Genomic DNA, 20,431 nt, shown 5'->3' on the forward strand with positions numbered 1-20,431 from the left:
AGGCGTGGGAAAAACCCTATGCTATGCAAGATATAGGTGTCAGTAAGGGCGGGGGCAGAGAGAAGCCCGCAAGAGTTTCAAGAGTTTTTCCAGCCTCAGAAATCTTAGTGTGAGACGCAAAATCGGATGCTTGGATTATTCAATCCAAGTGGATTTACTCAAAGAATTGGACTCGACATTTCACGAGGAACTAGGTGAGGGGAACCGATTTTCCGTGTTCAAGCCAGGGGGAGGACTGCCGCTAAGGGCTAACTCCGGGCTCCTCGAGGCCAACCTATTTCTTAAAAATTAGAATTTTAGAAATGAATTCGAACTGATCACTCGACTTTATTTCCACCGAAAATAGCAACCAACCTTGTAGATACCTGTTCCTACTCTACTGTTTTTGTTTTATAATCAGAATGACTCCGTGACTGAATGATTTTATTTGAACGAAGTATCAGTGAGTGAAATTGTTCAAGTTGTTGGAGGAATTAAGATTTGTAATTCTATTTCATACTTTTTCAATAAATGTGGCTTTTTATAATCATTTAATCCGTTGTGCGAATGCGTATGGCATATGCGATCGATTGTTTAATTTTGATTTGACAATTTGACTCTGGGGCGGCTCGGTGGGGCAGTGGGTAGCACGTCCGCCACACAGTTAGGAGGGTGCGGGTCCGATTCCACCTCCGGCCCTCCCTGTGTGGAGTTTGCATGTTCTCCCCGTGTCCGCGTGGGGTTTCTCCGGGCACTCCGGTTTCCTCCCACATCCCCAAAACATGCTTGATAGCACTCCAAATTGTCCCTAGGTGTGAGTGCGAGTGCGAATGGTTGTTCGTCTCTGTGTGCCCTGCGATTGGTTGGCAACCGGTTCAGGGTGTCCCCCGCCTACTGCCCGATGACGGCTGGAATAGGCTCCAGCACGCCCGCGACCCCCGTGGGGACTAAGCGGTTCAGAAAATGAATGAACGAATATTCATTAGTTCATTCATTCTCTGAACCGACTCTATTGCAGGTACTTATTACGGTATAAATTCGGACCGTGATAAATACAATAAAAGCGTTTAAATTAAATTTGTCGGATTATTATTGGATTCAAATCCGTTCAATTGTTAGTTGGTTGTTTGCGACGCTTCAAATTGCCTTCAGAATTATTTGAAGGATAATTCAATTCCGTTGAAATATTTAATTCATTTAAACATTTATTCCAAATAAATAATTCACCCGTAGCGGGCCCGTACTGTAGCAGTAGGGCCGCGCTTAAAACTAATTCGAAAAACTGGCGCTTTAAATTGCGTTCAGAATTATTTGAAGGATAATTTAATTCCGTTTAAATATTTAATTCATTTAAACATTTACTTCAGATAAGTAATACACCCGTAGTACTATTGTTGGGGCCGCGCTTAAATGTACCTCAGATGCTTGACGCAGTAAATTACCGTCAGAATTGTTTGAGGTATAATTTTATTCCGTATGAAGGTTTAATTCGTTAGAAAATATCCTTTGTTTAAATAATCGAGTTATTTGAAATAATTCAACAGTAAGGAACTATTATGCGGTGTTAGAATTAATGATTAATGTATCAACTTGCTTTTCAAAACTATTAATGTCATACTTTCATTGATTCGACTTTAGAAATACAAGACGTGTAGGCCCGCTACTTCGTCAACGAAGTAGGGCTGTCCCATATAAATAGTTACTTCGGCACAACTAGGGCAAGTGCACTCTAGATCAACGAATCCCTGAGGTCTTAACAAAGACATCTAAAAATATCCGAGGTATAACAAAAGCCTCAAATCGCCGAAGGGAGCCATAATATGACGCGGTTAAACTGACGACGTGTCTCAAATTTAAGCTTAAGTTACTCAGCACGAGCTTCGTTTAACTTCAAAGGGATTGGCGTCATAAAGAGGTTATATTGATTCGTGTGGAATTAATTTAACACTGGTGGTTAGCGCTCGGACGAGTCCTCCCCGCCTAATCAACCCTTTAATGGGAAGTCGGTCGCTTCTATAAACAGTGCGGATTTGACGGATTGTCGTCTCTGCATCCATTGCAGCCTGGTCATCCTGGAAGAGGGATCCTCCCATTTGTGGTCTCCTCAAGGTTTCTCATTTCTCCTAGTTGGAGTTTTGAGTTTTTCCTTGCCCACCTGGGAGTTTAAGATCAGGGGATGTCTGAGAATATTTGTCATTTTTCACACGTCCTGAGTGTTGTTAGTCACGTAAATGTTGAACAGAGGCTGTGATGTACCGAAGTCAAATTCCTTGTTTGGCACGCTCAAACATGGCGAATAAAAATTATTGAATCTTGAGTGTGGACGAGGACAGAGGACGAAGATTTCCATGGATTTAATGATTTAGAGTGACAAGGATGGTTTGATAAATGTGTTATTTATTGTTATAGTTATTTGAATAACTGTTAATGTTATGTCAGGGACCTTCTTGGTTCCTCGTTTGTGTTTATGTTAGACGTTAGAGAACTATGTCGTTTAGCCTGTTGTTGCCTATTCATGTCTGTTCTTGGTGTTGTATTTTGTCAAATAAAATTCTCCCAAAAATGCGACTTGTACTCCAGTGCGAAATATGGTGTGTGTGGTTTTTTTTTTTTTCTTAATTATGCATTCTATGGCGAGTGCGATTTCTACTCCAGAGCGATTTATAGTCCTGAAAATAATTAATTAATTCAGATTAAAAACCTGATGGGTATAACAATGCTTCATCTGCATTACCCATTCATAATATTCAGGCTTTTCCGATCAAGATTTTATTCTGAATGAGAGGGTTAGTTTATGCAATAAGACTAACATTTAAAGTAGAAATTGGTCGAGTGATGTTTTGTTGACACGGAAGTCACTCTGGTATCTTCTATTACTGTTTTTGGCATCTTTGGGAAATCCATGGATGTTTGACGGATTTTTCTCATATGAAAGTGTGATGTGTTCATACAAACTGTGCATCTGACCACAACTTTAATCCAAACTCTGATCGGATTGAAGAAATGTTGTCAATGTAAATATAAACAAACGCTCATTCATTATCAGTCCACATTATTCAAACTAATTTCAAATTATTCTACTTTTTTTCATTCAGCCTTTACAAACAATTTCTCAGAAATTGCATTTGTGAGTGTTACTACGCTATTGTTTCTTTTTTTTCTACCCAGTACTTTGGGACACATTGACATTGTTAATTTTTTTTCATATTTAAGAGGTCAAACGTATTCAAACTTCAATGTATTAAAAAAAAAACTTACTGCTTCCATTTTTCTAATTCAAAAATTTGCAATTTTCTCATAATTGCTCATTTTGCACCGACTCTCATTTAAAGGTTATACACTACTTAAGTGAAAGTCAGAACATTCATCTTGTTTAATTCACCATAGGAACCATTTTGCACACACCAAAATTAACAACTTTTTCATCCCCCCCAAAAATACTGCATTGGGACATTTTTTTTTCTCACCTTACTCAACAGTCTTGGTTTTATTCAAACATTCAACTTAAAATATTAATATTTTTATTCTGAACACTATGTGACCAATTCAAACAATCTAACTTTTGTCTTCTGCCCATTCCAGTCCTTGAGGACCAACCTATAATTTTTAATCACATGTTCCATCCTCAAGTCCTTTGCTTCTTGTTGTCAAAGTCATTGTTTCATCCTTCACAACTGAATTCCAAGGCTCCAGTTGACAAAAAAAAAAAAAAAAAACAGAAGTTGGAATGCATATCGTTTTGTCCTTGTCAATCACAAGGAATACTGACTCTTCCTGGAGGCCGCAGGCATGGCTGCAGGGAATGATCGTCAGGCGGCATTCGTGTTCTACCAACGCTGCAAAAGAGAGTGTATCGCATTACAAAATAATATGTATGCATTATTCAATAAAGGTCAGGCACAAGGATCTAGACCTTTATTACTGTGTTGCAATCAAACGTGACACGACAGCAAGGCTGCAACGAGCGCTATCTTCCACATAACATTCATTTTAAGATGAGTCATCTCATTTTAGAGGTTAAAACACAACACGAGCTCTCTTTTCTTTCTCTCCGCGGCAAACTGTGAGTGACCATTTGGATGCTTTGAAGGCTACCTACGGACCACTAGAAATGCTAGGTTAAGCTACCTACATGACCTCGATCGAGAACTACTTTTTTCACCTTGGTCCTGCGTGACTTTATGGACGAAGACACCAAACTATCCCTGTTTTGGACTGCACTCAAGGTGAAATAATGAGACCTATTATTGTCACGTTTCATAACTGTCAAATAAAGGAGAGTTTGGGGGAGAGAGATAACCCCAGACATAAAAGCCCACCTCAGACTCTTCCTCTATGGGAGGCTTGTCAGTAGAATAGAGCTCTATTGTCTCCACTCACTCAATATCTTGAGTTTAGGTCAGTAACACCCCATCTCCACTAGTGGGAGAGAGGGGGGGGGATAAAAAAAGAAAGAGATGGAGTGAGAGAGAAATACTTTATTGATCCCAGGGGAAAATTCAGTGTCCAGCACTATCCATATAGCGGGCCGTCAGCGGTCAGGCGAAAGCCCACAAACTCAATGGTGGACGCAGAAAAGGTGCATTTCTCAGCGTTCAACATGAGGTCGTAGCGAGAGAGAACATCCAGCACCTTGGAGAGGCAGTCATCATGTAGGGCTGATGACGCTCCATGAACCACTATGTCATCCAGGTACAAGACCACGCCAGGGATGCCAGCGAAGATAGTGGTCATGATCTTCTGAAAACAGCTGGGGGCAGAACTAAGTCCGAAAGGCATGCACGTCTACCTGAAGAACCCCATGTGAGTGAAAAAAGAGGTGAAGTTGCGGCTCTCTGGGTGCAGGGGAACCTGCAGGTAGTCCTGGCAGAAATCAAGCTTAGAGAAGACAGCTGGTCCGTGAAACTTGGCTCAAAGCTCCTCTGTTGTGGTCAGCGGGTACTTATCCAGAATCACTGACTTGTTCACCTGCCTGAGATCGATGCAGGGGCATAGGCCACCCGTCTTCTTCTGCGCCACCACCAGATGGGACATCCATGGTGATGCGTCCACCCGCTCAATGATGCCTGCGTCCAGGAGTTTTTGCAACTCGGCCGTGACCCCATCGCGCAGGATGAGGGGCAGGCAACATAGAGCCTGGATGACTGGAGTCTCAGCAGGATCCATGAGCGGCTGGTGGTCAAAGGCCAGCGTTGCAACCAGGGTGTGGCCACCGTCAGTATGGTGACGCCCAAGTTGTCCGTGATGGAAAAGCCAAGGGCACAAAACAGGTCGAACCCGAGGAGGTTGGTCCTATGGCAAGACACCTGAAAGGGTAATGCAGGGAGAATCCTGGAGCCATAGCTCACCACAAAGGTAGCAGTAGCGAGCATGCCAATCTTAACCTGCCCATAGCCGTACAGGTCCTCTGCGCTTGGCCCAATCGTCAGTCGGGGTAAGAGCCGACAGACCGTGGACACGTTCAAAAGAGACCCGGAGGCCGCAGTGTCCAGCAGCAGTGGCACACCATCCAGCTCCACTGTGCACCACTAAAACAGCTTTGCACTGGAACCCACAGAGTGGATGGTGGTGTGGCTAGAGGCAGTGGATGAGCGAGACCTGGGGCTGGCAGGAATGGGTGCTGAGAGGCACACTCTGGAGAAGTGGTTTAACCTACCACATCGCTGGCACCTCTGTCCCAGGCAGGTGCGCGCGTGGTGTGTGACAAAGAGCCGCAATTCCCACAGTGGTGACGTGGTGTGGTGCTCTGTCGCCCCGCGACATTAACCTCAAGCTCGTCGGAGGTAGGCACGGAAAGTGGGGCCGTTAAAACCACCGTCTGAGCCAGCGGAGCGGGGTGGGAGGGGCTCTGGTCCGGAGCCGCTAGCTGGGACACGAGCATGGTAGCCGACTCGAACTGGAAGGTGTTGCGTGTTGTGCGGGATGTCTGTTGTTGAGCCAGGAAAGCAAAGATGTGGAGTATAGAGTTGGTTCTTTATTGGCAAGATCATGTGTTGTTTAATGGCGGCCAATACACAAGGCACGGCAGCAGATGAAACAACAGCTTCTGTCTCCAGGTCAGCTTGTTTTATACTGTCCGGAAAGGCGGGAACTTGTCACATGACCATTTCGTACCTGAGTGTTGGGGCGTCACCCCCTTGTGTGTGTTCATCCAGTTGTGTGTGTTGTATACGTGTTCTGATTGAGCAGTTATGTTTGCATAAAATAATTGTACATATATGAGCATCACATTGTACAGAGATTGTCCACCCTAATAGAACATGTACACATTACTGTTGCTTCCTCTTCAAAGGTTATGTCCACCGCCTTAGATAGAGTTGTATCGTCCGACATAAACAACTTCTCATGAGCCTTGTGTCGGTTGTATGCTCCGCCACCTGATTCCGAATCATCCCCTCTTCCAAGACGCCCAATTTACACAGGCTGGCCAAACCACCGAGATCAGCGACGTAATGGTGCACCGACTCACCAGGCTGCTGCTGGCGCTGACGGAAGACGATCTGCCGTACCATGGCGCTCTGTGGGGCAGCGAAATGAGTGGAGAGCAAGGCAACACAGCAACTTTGTCGCTGGCCCGAGAGACTGGAAAATCCGTTGTCCCTCGGTGCCAAGGCAGAGGACTGTCAGCATTTTGTCGTCTAATAGACGTCGAGCAGACGCCTGTATGCTACCTAGACGTCTAGGTTAAAATAAATTGCGTAGACGTTCAAATGATGGCTAATCGCGCTAATAGCTAGTGATCATTTGAACATCTAGACGTCTACTCAACATTAATTGAGGTTCTCGTCAACACATTTAACCTGTGATCCTTACCTTAGTGATATGCCAGGGTGTGAAAATTCACATCTGTTTTTTCATATAAATTAGGTTTTAGTAACTGTCGTACTTATGTTTACTGCAGATATAAATACACCTTTTGATGTTAAAATTAACCAAAACTACAATTGAACCTAAATCAAAACATTCATACATTATCCAAGCATCACAAATATAAATCTGCAATGTTTTTAATCACAATATGTTTAAAAATTGTAAAAATATACATACAATATTAAAAAATGGGGGCTAATTTAATACAACAAAACTATTAAGTTGCAATATAAATATATACATACGTAGGACATATCAAATAAAACAAGTAAAGCACATAAACCTTATTGGCCAAACTCAAGGGGGAAACAAAATAGATTCCGCTGCTCTTCACCCTGCTGACGCATGACTGCACTGCGACCCACAGCAGCAACCACGACTGTGGTGGGTCTGATCACCGGTGGCGACGAGACTCACTACAGATCGGAGGTCAACCTTTTGGCCGCATGGTGCAGGGACAACAACCTTCTGCTGAACGTCAACAAGACCAAGGAGATTATCATTGACTTCCGAAAGGGTCACACCCACCACCTGCCGCTGACCGTCGACGGTGCTGTGGTGGTGAGAGTGAGCAGCACCAGATTCCTGGGGGTGCACATCAGTGAGGATCTCTCCTGGACCACCAACGCTGCGTCGTTGGCGAAGAAAGCTCAGCGCCGCCTGTACTTTCTGCGGAAACTCAGGCGAGCAAGTCCTCCTCCCGCCATCATGACCACATTCTACCGTGGCACCATTGAGAGCGTCCTCTCCAGTTGTATTACTGTGTGGGGTGGTGGCTGCTCTGAGTACAACATAAAGGCCCTGCAGCGCATAGTGAACACTGCAAGTAAAATCATCGGGGCTCCACTCCCCTCCCTGAAGGACGTTTACGCCTCCCGTCTCACCCACAAGGCGGCCGCGATTGTGTGTGATGTGAGTCACCCCGCTCACTCTTTGTTTGTACTTCTGCTCTCTAGGAGGAGGTACAGATGCCTGCGCTCCCGCACCACCAGACTCAGAAACAGCTTCGTACTCCAAGCTGTCCGGATCATAAATTCCCTCCCCCCCTCCACTGCATGACGTCCTGTTCTTTTGCGCTATGATCTGGCTGTCTGCTATTAGCACGCTTGCTCCATTTTGCTGCTCTTATTTGTCTATCTATTTATTTATTGTTTATTTATTTGGGTTATTTGATTATTACTTATTCGTTGCTCTTGTCTGTTCGTTTTTACTCTTTGTGCTATTTGATTGTGAGTGTTGTGTACTGTGTCTAGTCACCGTGGGATGGAGGGAAACGTAAATTCGATCTCTTTGTGTGCCTTAACATGTGAAGAAATTGACAATAAAGCGGACTTTGACTTTTGAAATAGACATCTCTCTCGTGGGCTTTTGATAGCCCCCTCTGCTACTCAGCACTGGAGTCTGTTTTAATTTTAAAGCCATCGCTGTCCTTGTTTCATCATCCGTGGCCTCTCTGTGCATATCCCCAACAGCTTCTACAAAGATGAACTTGATGAACATCAGGCACCACCCATTGTAGACCTTGGGATTACTCTGTAAAAGAAATATGAATATGAAAAGAACAACTACCAGTAAGATAGTTTTTCCTTTATGCAGTATATCATGTCAGTCGCCCATTTCGAAGATGAAGCAATTGCACAGAAACGAGCAGATTGTTTTTCTTTTTACCAGTGCTATCGGAGCAGTCTTCCTTGTAGGCCCTCTGCACGAGTCACACGAGCACGCATATTGAACGTTGTCATTTGTGTAGAGTCTACAACAGAAAAACAATGTAAACATTGAGAGCAGCCACCACATCGTGAGCCTTCACTGTTGTCTTTTTTAATTTACACCACAGATGTCAAACTAATCATAGCTGTTCATGGTCTTCTTGGAAACATGCAGGTTTTCATCTCAGCCCCTCCCAACACAAGACTGCTTTGCGATTTGTATACAAGAAATTACGAACAGTGTCTCAGAAGAGTGGAATTAAGAGTGGGCAAAATTGAATTGAGGACTTTTTTTTCCTGAAAATCAAGCAAAAAATAACCAAAAAGTCAGTAACTTTGACAGAACAGCAGTTAAACTAAGCGGGAAGGGGGGACCACAACATCCTAAATTTTGACTTACCAATTCCAAGCTTAATCATCCTGTCATTCATTTTTGCATCCTGTTTGTCATTTATTTCCTAGGACATCATGTCAAAGGTCTCCAGATCAGTCATGGGCAACTGTCCACTCTCCGCGTCACATTATGAACGAGAGTTGAGGCTCCTCAGCCCAGGGATTGCCAGAAAAGGCTCCACGATGACCTTCAGAAACTCTGAGAATAAAGAGAAATAGAAATAAAATACTCACATTACTGCAGCTATGACCTCTTTTTAGATGACTAATGCCTACAAAAAAACTCTTACTTTTCCCTGTCATTGGCGTTTCACACTCACTTTCTAGCTGTTGAAGAATGAAGCAAATGTTAGCTGCAAGATTTAAATGAAACATTTTCCAATTATAAACTTTGCCCTGTTTGAAAAAAATGGTGGCATTCTTTCTGTGCCTTTGAATGTGCTGCAATTTAATTGGGCTGTTGTATATATCCAATAATTATTTTAAAATAGTAGTGTGTAGAAATAAAATAGCTTGTTCTACAAGTTATTATCCAAATGATAAAAATGTACATGGTAAACCTGGGTTTTATTTTGCACTTTGACATCTGCCCCGGTTTCCGGAGTGTGAAATTCAAAACAATGATGTGTTATAAATGCAAGTTCGATTTTTTGAAGATTGCAATTAAAACATATGCTTTTTCCATATGCTCAACAGTAGCTAAGCATACATACATAAAGATAACGCAAGGCAGTTGTGATTACTTCGACAGTACATCAAGAATAAGTCAAAAAATCAATCTGTACCTGGTGGAGTCCAGTCAGGTTTTGATACAGATGCTCCTCTTTTCTCCAGGCTTGGAGTCTGTTCTGTTAAAGGTGAAAATAACATGTCTCATTTTACAAATTACCTATTAACCGCTGTTAATCATATGACACAACACAATTTTAACTTTTTAAGTGATTTGTCTTAGAGTTCCAAGCCCTGTTGATCGTAAAACAAAGTTAGGTGCACATTTTAATGACATCAAAAGATAAAAACTTACCTTTCCTCGTGCCACTCCTTGAGCTAAATTTGGAGTCACAAATCAAACCATGGATAAAAAGGGAAATTACATCTTTGTCATGCCATAAAAAAAAATCTAATTTGTGATCTATACTTACTGTTTGATTTTTGTTTAACCATACAGTTATAAACTTTCAAAAAGATTTTATTCACATCAGATTTTATTTACTTAAGAAAACCATTACATACACATGACATGAAACATTTTGTAGCAAATTCACTTTAGCGACCATTAACGCTCAGAACCCATTAACGTTTTTGTCAGAAGCTCTTCTCTTCCAAACTGTTAAAAATAAAGTAAAGCAACTTGTCACATAGCGAAAACAAAGTACGAGCTAGCAGGCAAGCACTTAAGTCCAAGCTTGAAATCGATTGATAATGAAATGGACAAACTTGGACACAACAACTCTTACTGAAAAACCTCAAAGACTCACCTCTTGCAGCCTTTCTTCGTGCCTTTTTTTGTTTTTTGTCTTTCAGAAGCAACAGGTGTCGACTCGCTTCGACAATTTTACTTGCTCTGCACAGTTCTTCTTCTTCTTCTTGTTCTTCAGCTGGTTTAGAGTTTAATAATTCATATTTGATGGCTTTAATTATGGCATCTATATAAAGTCTATGGAATAACCTAATATAGACTTCTATATCAGGTTACAGAAATAACCACACTCACAGGGATCAATGGTTGTTTAAAACAAAGCAATACAACTTATGTACATTATTTATACAACTTATAGCTGGTTTAGGGTTTAATATTTCATATATGATGACAAGCGGTCTAGAAAATGGATGGATGGATTTAATTTTGGCCACAGGTCACAGAAATAACCACACTTGACACAAAGCAATGGTTGTTTAAAACAAAGCAATACAACTTCTGTACATTATTTATACAACTTACAGCTGGTTTAGGGTTTAATATTTCATAATTGATGGATTTACTTTTGTCTTCTGAAGTGGTTAAAACAGCAACGTGTGCATATTTTAAGTTAGACAAACTCATACTTTTTCATGTTCGTATGTGGGCAAATCTTATTATTTTATATAAACATAACTGCTCAATCAGAACACGGATACAGCACCAAGAACTTTGTGGCCACATGGGCACAGACGGTGGACACAGATGCGCACGCACACACACGCACGTTTATAGTTACAGTCGTATGCAAAGTTTTGGGCACCCCTGATCATTTTCAAGATTTTCCTTTCATTGGTATTTCGGATCAGCAATTTCAGTTAAATATATCATATTGCAGACAAAAACTGTGATATATGAGAAGTGAAATGAAGTTTATATGATTTACAGAAAGTGTGCAATCATTACCTAAACAAAAGTAGGCAGGTGCATAAATTTGGGCACCCCAACAGAAAAATGACATCAATATTTAGTAGATCCTCCTTTTGCAGAAATAGCAGCCTCTAAACACGTCCTATAGGTTCCAATGAGTCTGAATTCTGGTTGAAGGTATTTTTGAACATTGTTCTTGACAAAATATCTCCAGTTCAGTCAGGCTTGATGGTTTGCAAGCATGGACAGCCCGCTTTAAATCACACAACAGATTTTCAATCATATTCAGGTCTGGGGACTGAGATGGCCATTCGAGAACGTTGTGCTTGTTCCTCTGGATGAATGCCTTAGTAGAATTTAAGAAATGTTTGGGGTCATTGTCTTGTTGTAATATCCAGCCCCTGCGCAACTTCAACTTTGTCATTGATTCTTGAACATTGTTTGCAAGAATCTGCTGTATCCATGCGACCTTCAACTTTTACAAGATTGCCAGTACCTGCACTGGCCACATAGCATGATGGAACCACCACCAAATTTGACTGTGGGTAGCAAGTGTTTGTCATGGGATGCTCTGTTCTTCTTCCTCCATGCATATCGTTCCTTGTTATGTCCAAATAACTACATTTTAGTTTCATCAGTCCACAGCACCTTATTCCAAAATGAAGCTGGCTTGTTCAAATGTGCTTTAGCATACCTCAAGCGACTCTGTGGCATGTGTGCAGAAAAGGCTTCTGCCGCATTATTCTCCTATACAGAATCTCTTTGTACAAAGTGCACTGAACAGTTGAACGATGCAGTGTCACCTTCTGCAGCAAGATCATGTTGTAGGTCGTTGGAGCTGCTCTGTGGGTTGACTTTGACTGTTCTCACCATCCTTCGACTATGCTTATCTGAGATTTTTCTTGGCCTGCCACTTGCCTTAACTAGAACTGTGGCTGTGATCTTCCATTTCCTCACTATGTTCCTCACATTGCAAACTGCCGGCTGAAATCTCTGGGCAAGCTTTTTGTATCCTTCCCCTAAACCATGACGTGGAACAATATTTGTTTTCAGGTCATTCGTCAGTTACTTTGAGGCTCCTTTGTTACCACTCTTCAAAGAAGATGCAAAGAGAACAACTTGCAACTGGCCACCTTAAATACCCTGAACTGGAGAAGAATGGTCAAAATACCTTCAACCAGAATCCAGACTCTAATTGGAAGCTATAGGAAGCGTTTTGAGGCTGTTATTTCTGGAAAAGGAGCATTTTTCTGTTGGGGTGCCCAAATTTATGCACCTGCCTACTTTTGTTCGAGTAATGATTGCACACGGTCTGTAAATCCTATAAACTTCATTTCACTTCTCAAATGTCACTGTGTTTGTCTGCTATTTGATATATTTAACTGAAATCGCTGATTCGAACATCCAATGATTTCGAAAGGAAAATCATGAAAATGGTTAGGGTTAGGGGTGCCCAAGTTTTTTTGCATACGACTGCATATTATAGATACATTATTTTCTATATGTCATTCATACTATTAATATAGTATGGTTTATGTCGGGTCTAAGTACAATCAGATTTTAATTCACTGAAAACAAAGAGGAGAAGACAACCAGTACGGAGGATATGCACTGACGTCACAGATCGGGGCGGTCATTATTATTTGGGTGGCAAAAAGCCTCGTCCGCTGCCATTTGACTCGTGAGAATGGCGGCCTGGGTGGGTGTCGTGATTATTTCGTCCAGTTGGACCAAGAAAGTCGCAAGAGATGCATTGAAAAGTAGAAAAAATATAACATTCATGTTGATCCGCTGTGGAAACCAAGTAAGAACGCCACCAACTCAAGCGTAGCAGGAGCTGGGACAGCAAGCATTTGGTCCTCTCATAATACCACTTTTCCGCCAGTCACATATCCAGACATTTACAACTATTTGATAGATTGTTCAAGTCCATATACCAAGGAAGACCTCAGAGCCTACAAGAGTTTGCCACGATATCGCTACCTGACTGCTGGTTATGTCCATTCCGTTGAGTCACAGCCAGTGGAGCGAAACGGAGAAGATGCCAGCCATGGCAGCACATAATATAATAATAATATATTATAAATGTAGATATGTGAACAATCTAATGATGAGAAACTAACAATTGGACAAACATACTGTAATGAAGCTGTGTAATTATGCATTCATTAGGTCACGGCCGAGTAGCAGCAAGAAAAAGGGAATATCCAAGCAATAATAATAAACTTTATTACAGGCTCTTGGCCCACAGGGTAAAAAACAAACATCACATACACTAAAATAAATAAAAAGAGTACATTTCAAATGTTATGAGAGGCACTCATGCCAGCGTCGTCTGATGGTGGATGTGTACCTTATAGGACTACATCAGTATACTTCGCAGATGAATGTTGACGTCAATAAAACAAAATTACATCCTTCCCACAAAGTGATCTGAGCAGATGTAAGAATGGATAGTTGGATTCCAAAGCTTGGAGCTGTTGCAGCCATGTTCCGCCTTACGAAGCGCTGCCACCCAGCTATCCTTTCTGGTCTGGTCCTCAGGGAACCGATACAACTTCTTGGTATCGCCTTTTTGGTAGCGATAGGCACACCCTATGGCACAACAACTCTTCACCATGGTTTACGTTGTCTACGTAACAACTCTGCCAAGATCTGCAACCAATAAAATGCTAAAAAATGCTCCAGTACCAGCCTTGGCCCTATTAGCGTCCGCCGCTTTTTGCCACCCAAACAAACCGTCGGCCGGTCTGTGACGTCACGTGCATATCGTCTGTTTGTTTTACTCGCGAGGAGAATGACAGAGAAGGCTCAGTTACAGTCTCAATCTATTCTGAGTTCTTACTCTGCGTTCTCCTCGTTTTAATGTTTTGGTTGCCCTGGTTACAAAGGCGTTGCTACACTAAAGGGAGGGGATTTTGGCGCTGTAGCAACGCTGATTAGCTAACGAATGTTATGTGGGGCGGGGCCTTGGCCGTTTTGTGACTCCAGCAGTTCAGTCTGTCCTGTTACTCCTCAGCTGGTTGGCAGCTGGTTGGCTGACTCATCCTTGATTAGATATCCTGGAAAACAGAATCTCACATACGAGTCTCTGTTTTCCAGGTGGGTGAGGGCCGAGTGGAGGGCAGAGCAGATTGCATCCTCAGAGGCTCGGTACGCAAACTGGAAGGGGTCAAGAGTGGGGAGGAGAATGGATCTGATGTGAGTCATAACAAGCCGCTCAAAGCACTTTATGATGATGGGTGTCAACGCTACGGGGCGGTAGTCATTGAAGCAGGATGGAGCAGCCTTCTTTGACACAGGTATGATGGTTGCAGCCTTGAAACATGAAGGGACGATGGCCCGCTGCAGGGAAATGTTAAAGATGTCTGTGAAGACACCCTTAATCTCCTCAGCGCAGTCCTTCAGCGCTCAACCTGGGATGTTGTCTTGGCCCGCCCCCTTACGGGTGTCCTTACGCTATTGGAAGAGAGGCACAGGGCCTGCTCATGTGGAGGGGGAGGGGCCTTCAGCGGGCAAGTGTTGTTGTGAGCGTCAAAGCGAGCAAAGAAGCGGTTCAGATCATTGAGCTTTGATGTTGCACTCACAGCTCTGTGGCGCGGGCTTGTAGTCCGTGATGGTCTGAATGCCTTGCCATAGGCTCTGTGCGTCCCTGCTGTCTTTGAAGTGGGCGGTAATCTTGCAAGAGAATGCCTTTTTCGCATCCTTGATGCCCCGGGACAGGTTGGCCCTCGCTGTTCTCATGCCAGCTTCATCCCCAGCTCTGTAGGCTATGTCTCTGGCCCTCAACAGCCTGAGCCATGGCTTCCAGTTAGCCCGAGTGATGATGTACTTTGTGTGGGTCACATCATCAATGCACATTGAGATGTAAGAGGTAACAGAGTCAGTATACTCCTCTATGTCCGTCTGGTTGTTGCAAGTGGCTGCCTGCTTGAACATCTCCCAGTCTGTTGTGCCAAAGCAGTCCCGAAGAGCAGCTGGCCTAGATGCTTTCACCCTTTGTCTGTATGCAGGCATAAGCATAACAGAGAAATGGTCAGAAAGGGGAGGGGGGTGGCTTTGAAAGCTCCTTTATGCATAGTGTAGACCAGGTCCAGGAAGCTGTCACCACGTGTTGGAAAATCAACATGCTGGTGTAGCTTAGGCAAAACAGACTTTAAGTTCGCATGATTAAAATTCCCAGCGAAGATGGTGAAACCGTCAGGGTGCGCCGTCCGTTGTTCACTGACAGCCTGCTACAGTTCACTAAGAGCTGTGATCCTGCCGCTTTCAACGTTGGAAAGCGACTAGTAGAATCGCAGTAATTTCTCTTGGCAGGTAAAAAGGACGGCACTTTATGATCACAAACTCCGCCAGTGGCGAGCAGTGTCTGCACACAAAAACAGTGTCCCGGCACCATTCGTCACGGATGTAGACACAGATTCGCCCTCCGCGTGATTTTTCACCTTTTACAATGGCCCTGTCCGCTCGATTAGCAAGCAGAGTCCGGAACGTTGACATTTAACCAAGTTTCAGTGAACACGAGCACACAGCAGTTACTCACTGTCTGGTTAGTAGATCTCAGCAGCCGTATGTAATCCATTTTGTTGTCCAGCGATCGAACATTTGCCAGAAGAATGGAAGGTATGGCCGGGCGAGTTGGTTTGGCCGCTAGCTTGGCCCGGACGCCTCCGCGCTTGCCCCTCTTTTGCCTCCTCGCACACAGCTTCCAACGCTTTCTATCCGGGGGAGGAGTAGCAGGCGAGTCCGGCGTTGTTTCGGGCCGGAGTAGTCCAAGTTCTTTTAATGTCGCCGTATCAAAGTTCAGAACGGTGCTTTCTGTTCTCGCTTTCGCCGATGCCGAGTAGAACCTGCCTGCTGTACTTTAGTAGTACGACGTACTAAGACGAGACGAACACGTAAAACCGTCAGACAAACACTTTTTAAATGAACAAAACACCATTTGGTTGGGACAGAGAGAGGTGCACACGCCACCATCTTGGGTAAGAAATTCTCTGGAGCTAGACAGAGAGCTTTGTTGAAGCAAGGGACTCCAACTTGTAAATTATGAGGCCCTTGGTCAGGCTGACCATCCAGTTATTCAAACAGTTGATTATACATTTATCAGGGATGAGAATGGCAAAGTAACCAGGGGTCTGTGGGGGCTGATGATATACAAACCGGATTCGGTTGAAGTTGGGAAATTGTGTAAAATGTATATAAAAAGAAAATATAATGATTTGAAAATCCTTCTCAACCCATATTAAATTCAATACACTACAAAGACAACATATTTAATGTTCAAACTCATAAACTTAATTGTTTTTTGCCAAATAATAAAATGATTTGGAATTTCATGGCTGCAACACGTTCAGTAGAAGTTGGAAAAGGTGGCAAAAAATACTGAGAAAGCTGAGAAAAGCTCATCAAACACCTATTTGGAACATCCCACATGTGATCAGGCTAATTGGGAACAGGTGGGTGCCATGATTGGGTATAAAAGGAGCCTCCCCAAACACGCTCAGTAATTCACAAGCAAGGATGGGGCGAGGTTCACCACTTTGTCCACAACTGCATGAGAAAATAGTTGAACAGTTTAAGAACAACATTTCTCAAAGCAAAATTGTAAGGAATTTAGGGATTTCAACATCTATAGTCCATAATATCATTAAAAAGTTCAGAGAATCTGGGGAAATCACTGCACGGAAGCGCCACGGCCGGGAAGAGCGATCCAGGGCGCTTCCTTATATCACTGTTTTGGCTCATATATCGTATATAGTTATATATATATATATATATATATATATATATATATATATATATATATATATATATATATATATATATATAGTTTTATATATATATATATATATATATATATATTAAAGGAATATAAGAGTTTGATCTTAAAGTAGTTCATTAGACATCTTGTGTATGAGAGTATGAATCTGTAAAGTGCTGAGTGTGTGACGATGGAGACAAAACAAGATATGTGGGCAAGGATGTGCACGAATGAAATGTTCCAGATTAAACAATGACGCAGGAGCAGCAAGGAGTACAAGATGACCCAGGGGCAGCGGGTAGATAACAACTGGGGACCCTGTATGGAAAACTACAACCAGGAGGAGCGAGCAAATGATTCTGCAGAAGAAGAAAGACCAATAAGAGCAAGCTAAAGTTAAATGCAGTGTACACATAGCCAATAGAATAATGACAGAATGCCTTTGTTTATGTGCCATTTGCATATTGTGTAGTATAATTAATGGCTGGGCAACTCGGAAGTAGAGTACGTCTGCTGGTGGCAACAGAGGCGTACAGAGGTGTATTGAGAGGGACCCGAGACCCAGGTGATGTATTAGATTTGTGTGTTAGGAATAAATCCACTCGTGTGTGAAAATGCCAGCTTCCTGATACCTTTCTATTGCAGAACGAGCGCGCAAATTGTTGGATGAGTGGCAGTTGGGTAAGGTCACAAATTGGAGTCAGATTAGTAACTCGCGTTCAAGTTAAATTAGAAAAAAATTCCAACAATTTATGGTGACCCCGACGTGATGCAAGAGAGGTAAAAGAGTCTGGGACTCTAAGGAAGTCTGGGACTTCGGTAACCACAAGAGTCTGGGACTCGGGGTCTGGGACCCACGTCCACACCAGGTGACGACCTGATAAAGACGCCACACGTCCGACCGTCTTTCCTCTTGGGCCCACAGTGAGACAAGGTAAGCAGATTCCTTTTCAAATTCTGCATATTGACAACGCTAAATTATAAGAGGAAGGATGAGCGGAACAGTGAAAGTGTGTAGTAGGGTATAAAATCTGGGATTTACCTACTAGAATAGTTTGGAACTATTTGCGGTTACTATACGGTTTAAAATCTGGGATTTACGTATTAGTACAAGTGTGGACTTAGTAGGGTATAAAATCTGGGATTTACCTACTAGAATAGTTTGGAACTATTCGTGGTTACGATACGGTTTAAAATCTGGGATTTACGTATCAGTGTGAAAGCAGTGTGAGTGGGAGTGAGAGTGTGGAATCTAAAATTGTTCTGCGTAAAAAGTGGTTGGGAGACACACGAGTGGATTTAAAGAAGGCGGATAAGAGGAAGTGGGATAATGGTCTCGGGTCCCTTCAAATTAAGGGTCCCTTCAAATTAAGGGTCCCTTCAAATTAATGGAAGAAAAAGTAAGAAATAAGTGAAAGGCAGGATCCTGATCGAAATAAAAATCTAGATAAACGGATCAAACCCATGTAACAGAATGGGAACCTGGCTGAGAAAAAAAAAAAAAAAAAAAAAGAAGAAACGGAAATTATCTTAAATGTACAGGAGATATTCGCGTTAAAGGAAAAAGTAAGAGAGAAACACTGAAGTTAAAATTTGCAAAATAAAAGGAAAAGAATTACAAAAAGCGTCTAAAAGTAAAATAGAGAATAAATCAGACAAGTAAGATGAGCAAAAAGGTGTTCTTAGTGTGGTCTTTGTGGTCTTTTATGTTGTGCGCCAAACGTGTGTGTAGGGTGTGTGTGCGTGCGTGTGTATGTGTGGGTGTGTGAGATGTGTGTCCTATGGAAGAAATTAGTCATGGAGAATGTTCAGGAGCCTGTTGAGCGATAATAGGGAAGTTGAGAAGTAGACGATGAGTATGTTTAAGTTGGTTGGAGAAACTAAGATGATCGAGGTGTGGCAGTAGAGAAAATAAGATGTGTGGCAGTAGAGACTATAAAGTGTGTGACAGAAAGTGACTAGAAAGGTGGCCTGATAGGATGAGAATAATAGACAACAAATGTTGTGTAGAAGACAGTGAAAGATGTTGAATGTGAACATGATGAAGGGGAACAAACAGTAAAGTAGGCCTGCCCTTTGAGAGGGTGAGATTGAGGAGCGTGCCTGCGCTTGCGCGTAGTCATGGGTCTGTGCTATGCTCGTGTGTGTGTGTGGTGGGCCGGCATCATGATTGTTGCAGGAAAAGGCCAGCCTGTGGGCAATCAACATTGATGCCACGTCCCCCCTCACACGGGGGGTGCTATGGCTGCGGGTGAGGCAGAGAAAGTGTGAGTTTTTCAGAGAAGGTTTGAAGAAGAGTGATGCACATTTGCATAAAGGATAAAGGCACTGATGAAAAAATATAACCAAAACGTCATCCTCTATGACGTTAGCGCAGCATTATTTGTTTTTATTGTTTGTGAGCTGTGTCTTTGCTGTTTTTTGTGTTGTCTGTGTGCTGTCAGTGTTATGTGTTAAAAGGATGAAATTGGCTAAAATAGGTAAATAAAAAAGAATTTATTAGACTGTAGTCTATCTGATTTGCAACGCAAAACAAAAGCAATTTGGAAAGATGTGTCAAATTAAATGATAATGTAATCGTATGTAGTAATACGTTATTGCATGTTAGGTGGCCATCAGGGTTGCGGTTTTGTTAACTTTAACAATATGGTATTTGTGAGAAGAGATGAGAGATTAGTTGGCAATTTATATAGAACACTCCCAAAATTATGCTGCATTGTGTTGATTTAAAAAGATCTATTTGGCCTTTGCAGGGTGAGCCACTGTGTTGCATGCATCTGGCCATGGAGAAAGTATGTTGTTTATTTGTGTACTTTGTCAACAACCAATGTAGATGTTAAAGAATGAAATTAATATCTTTAAAATGAATGTGGATTGAGACCACAGGTAAACACCCAGGCAACTACCCTGAAGCTAAGATGATGTTCAGGACGGCGATGCTGAACGGCCTCCCAAATGAGGTGCAAGCGATCATGAGAGTTGATCTGGACATTTGGTCTGTCCGGAACCGAGATTCAAGAGGCATTTGATACACCATTGCCGCATCTACATGGAAAAAGCAAATAAAGATCAAAAGGAAACTGACGCTCTGGCGACTAGTTTGGTTAAATTACAGTTGGCAAAGTTGCATGGTGAGGCAAAACAAGAAAAGGTTAAACAAAAACAGATGTATCAGACTCCAGTGGGGGCTGGACGGGGCTGAGGCCAAGGGTTCCGTGGTGGATACAGAGGGCGAGGTTAAGGCGCCCTCCCAGGACTGGGGCGGAATTGGTTCGCTCCAGGGACTTGCTTCAACTGCGGGGCCCCTGATCACTGGGCGCGAGATTGTAATGGCAACCCACCACCAGCAGGGGCGGAGCAGCAGAACCAGCAAGCAGGGCCACCACACCA

At 42.8% G+C, this 20,431-nt stretch overlaps 2 long non-coding RNA genes across 2 annotated transcripts; one reads left to right on the forward strand and one right to left on the reverse strand.

Moving 5' to 3' along the window:
- Window positions 1-24: 24 nt before the first annotated feature.
- On the forward strand, window positions 25-9,369 carry LOC147058888 (uncharacterized). The gene is made up of 3 exons (XR_015065705.1): window positions 25-194; window positions 8,322-8,420; window positions 9,021-9,369. It is a non-coding gene; the product is annotated as an uncharacterized LOC147058888 (long non-coding RNA).
- LOC147058889 (uncharacterized) lies at window positions 7,101-10,203 on the reverse strand. Its single transcript, XR_015065704.1, has 5 exons — window positions 9,737-10,203; window positions 9,242-9,278; window positions 8,959-9,150; window positions 8,518-8,602; window positions 7,101-8,382 (listed from the first exon to the last, which is right to left on the reverse strand). It is a non-coding gene; the product is annotated as an uncharacterized LOC147058889 (long non-coding RNA).
- Between the last annotated feature and the right edge of the window lie 10,228 nt (window positions 10,204-20,431).

This window comes from Syngnathus leptorhynchus, chromosome 3, assembly GCF_054491065.1.
Source record: "Syngnathus leptorhynchus isolate UIUO chromosome 3, UIUO_Slep, whole genome shotgun sequence".
NCBI lineage: Eukaryota > Metazoa > Chordata > Actinopteri > Syngnathiformes > Syngnathidae > Syngnathus > Syngnathus leptorhynchus.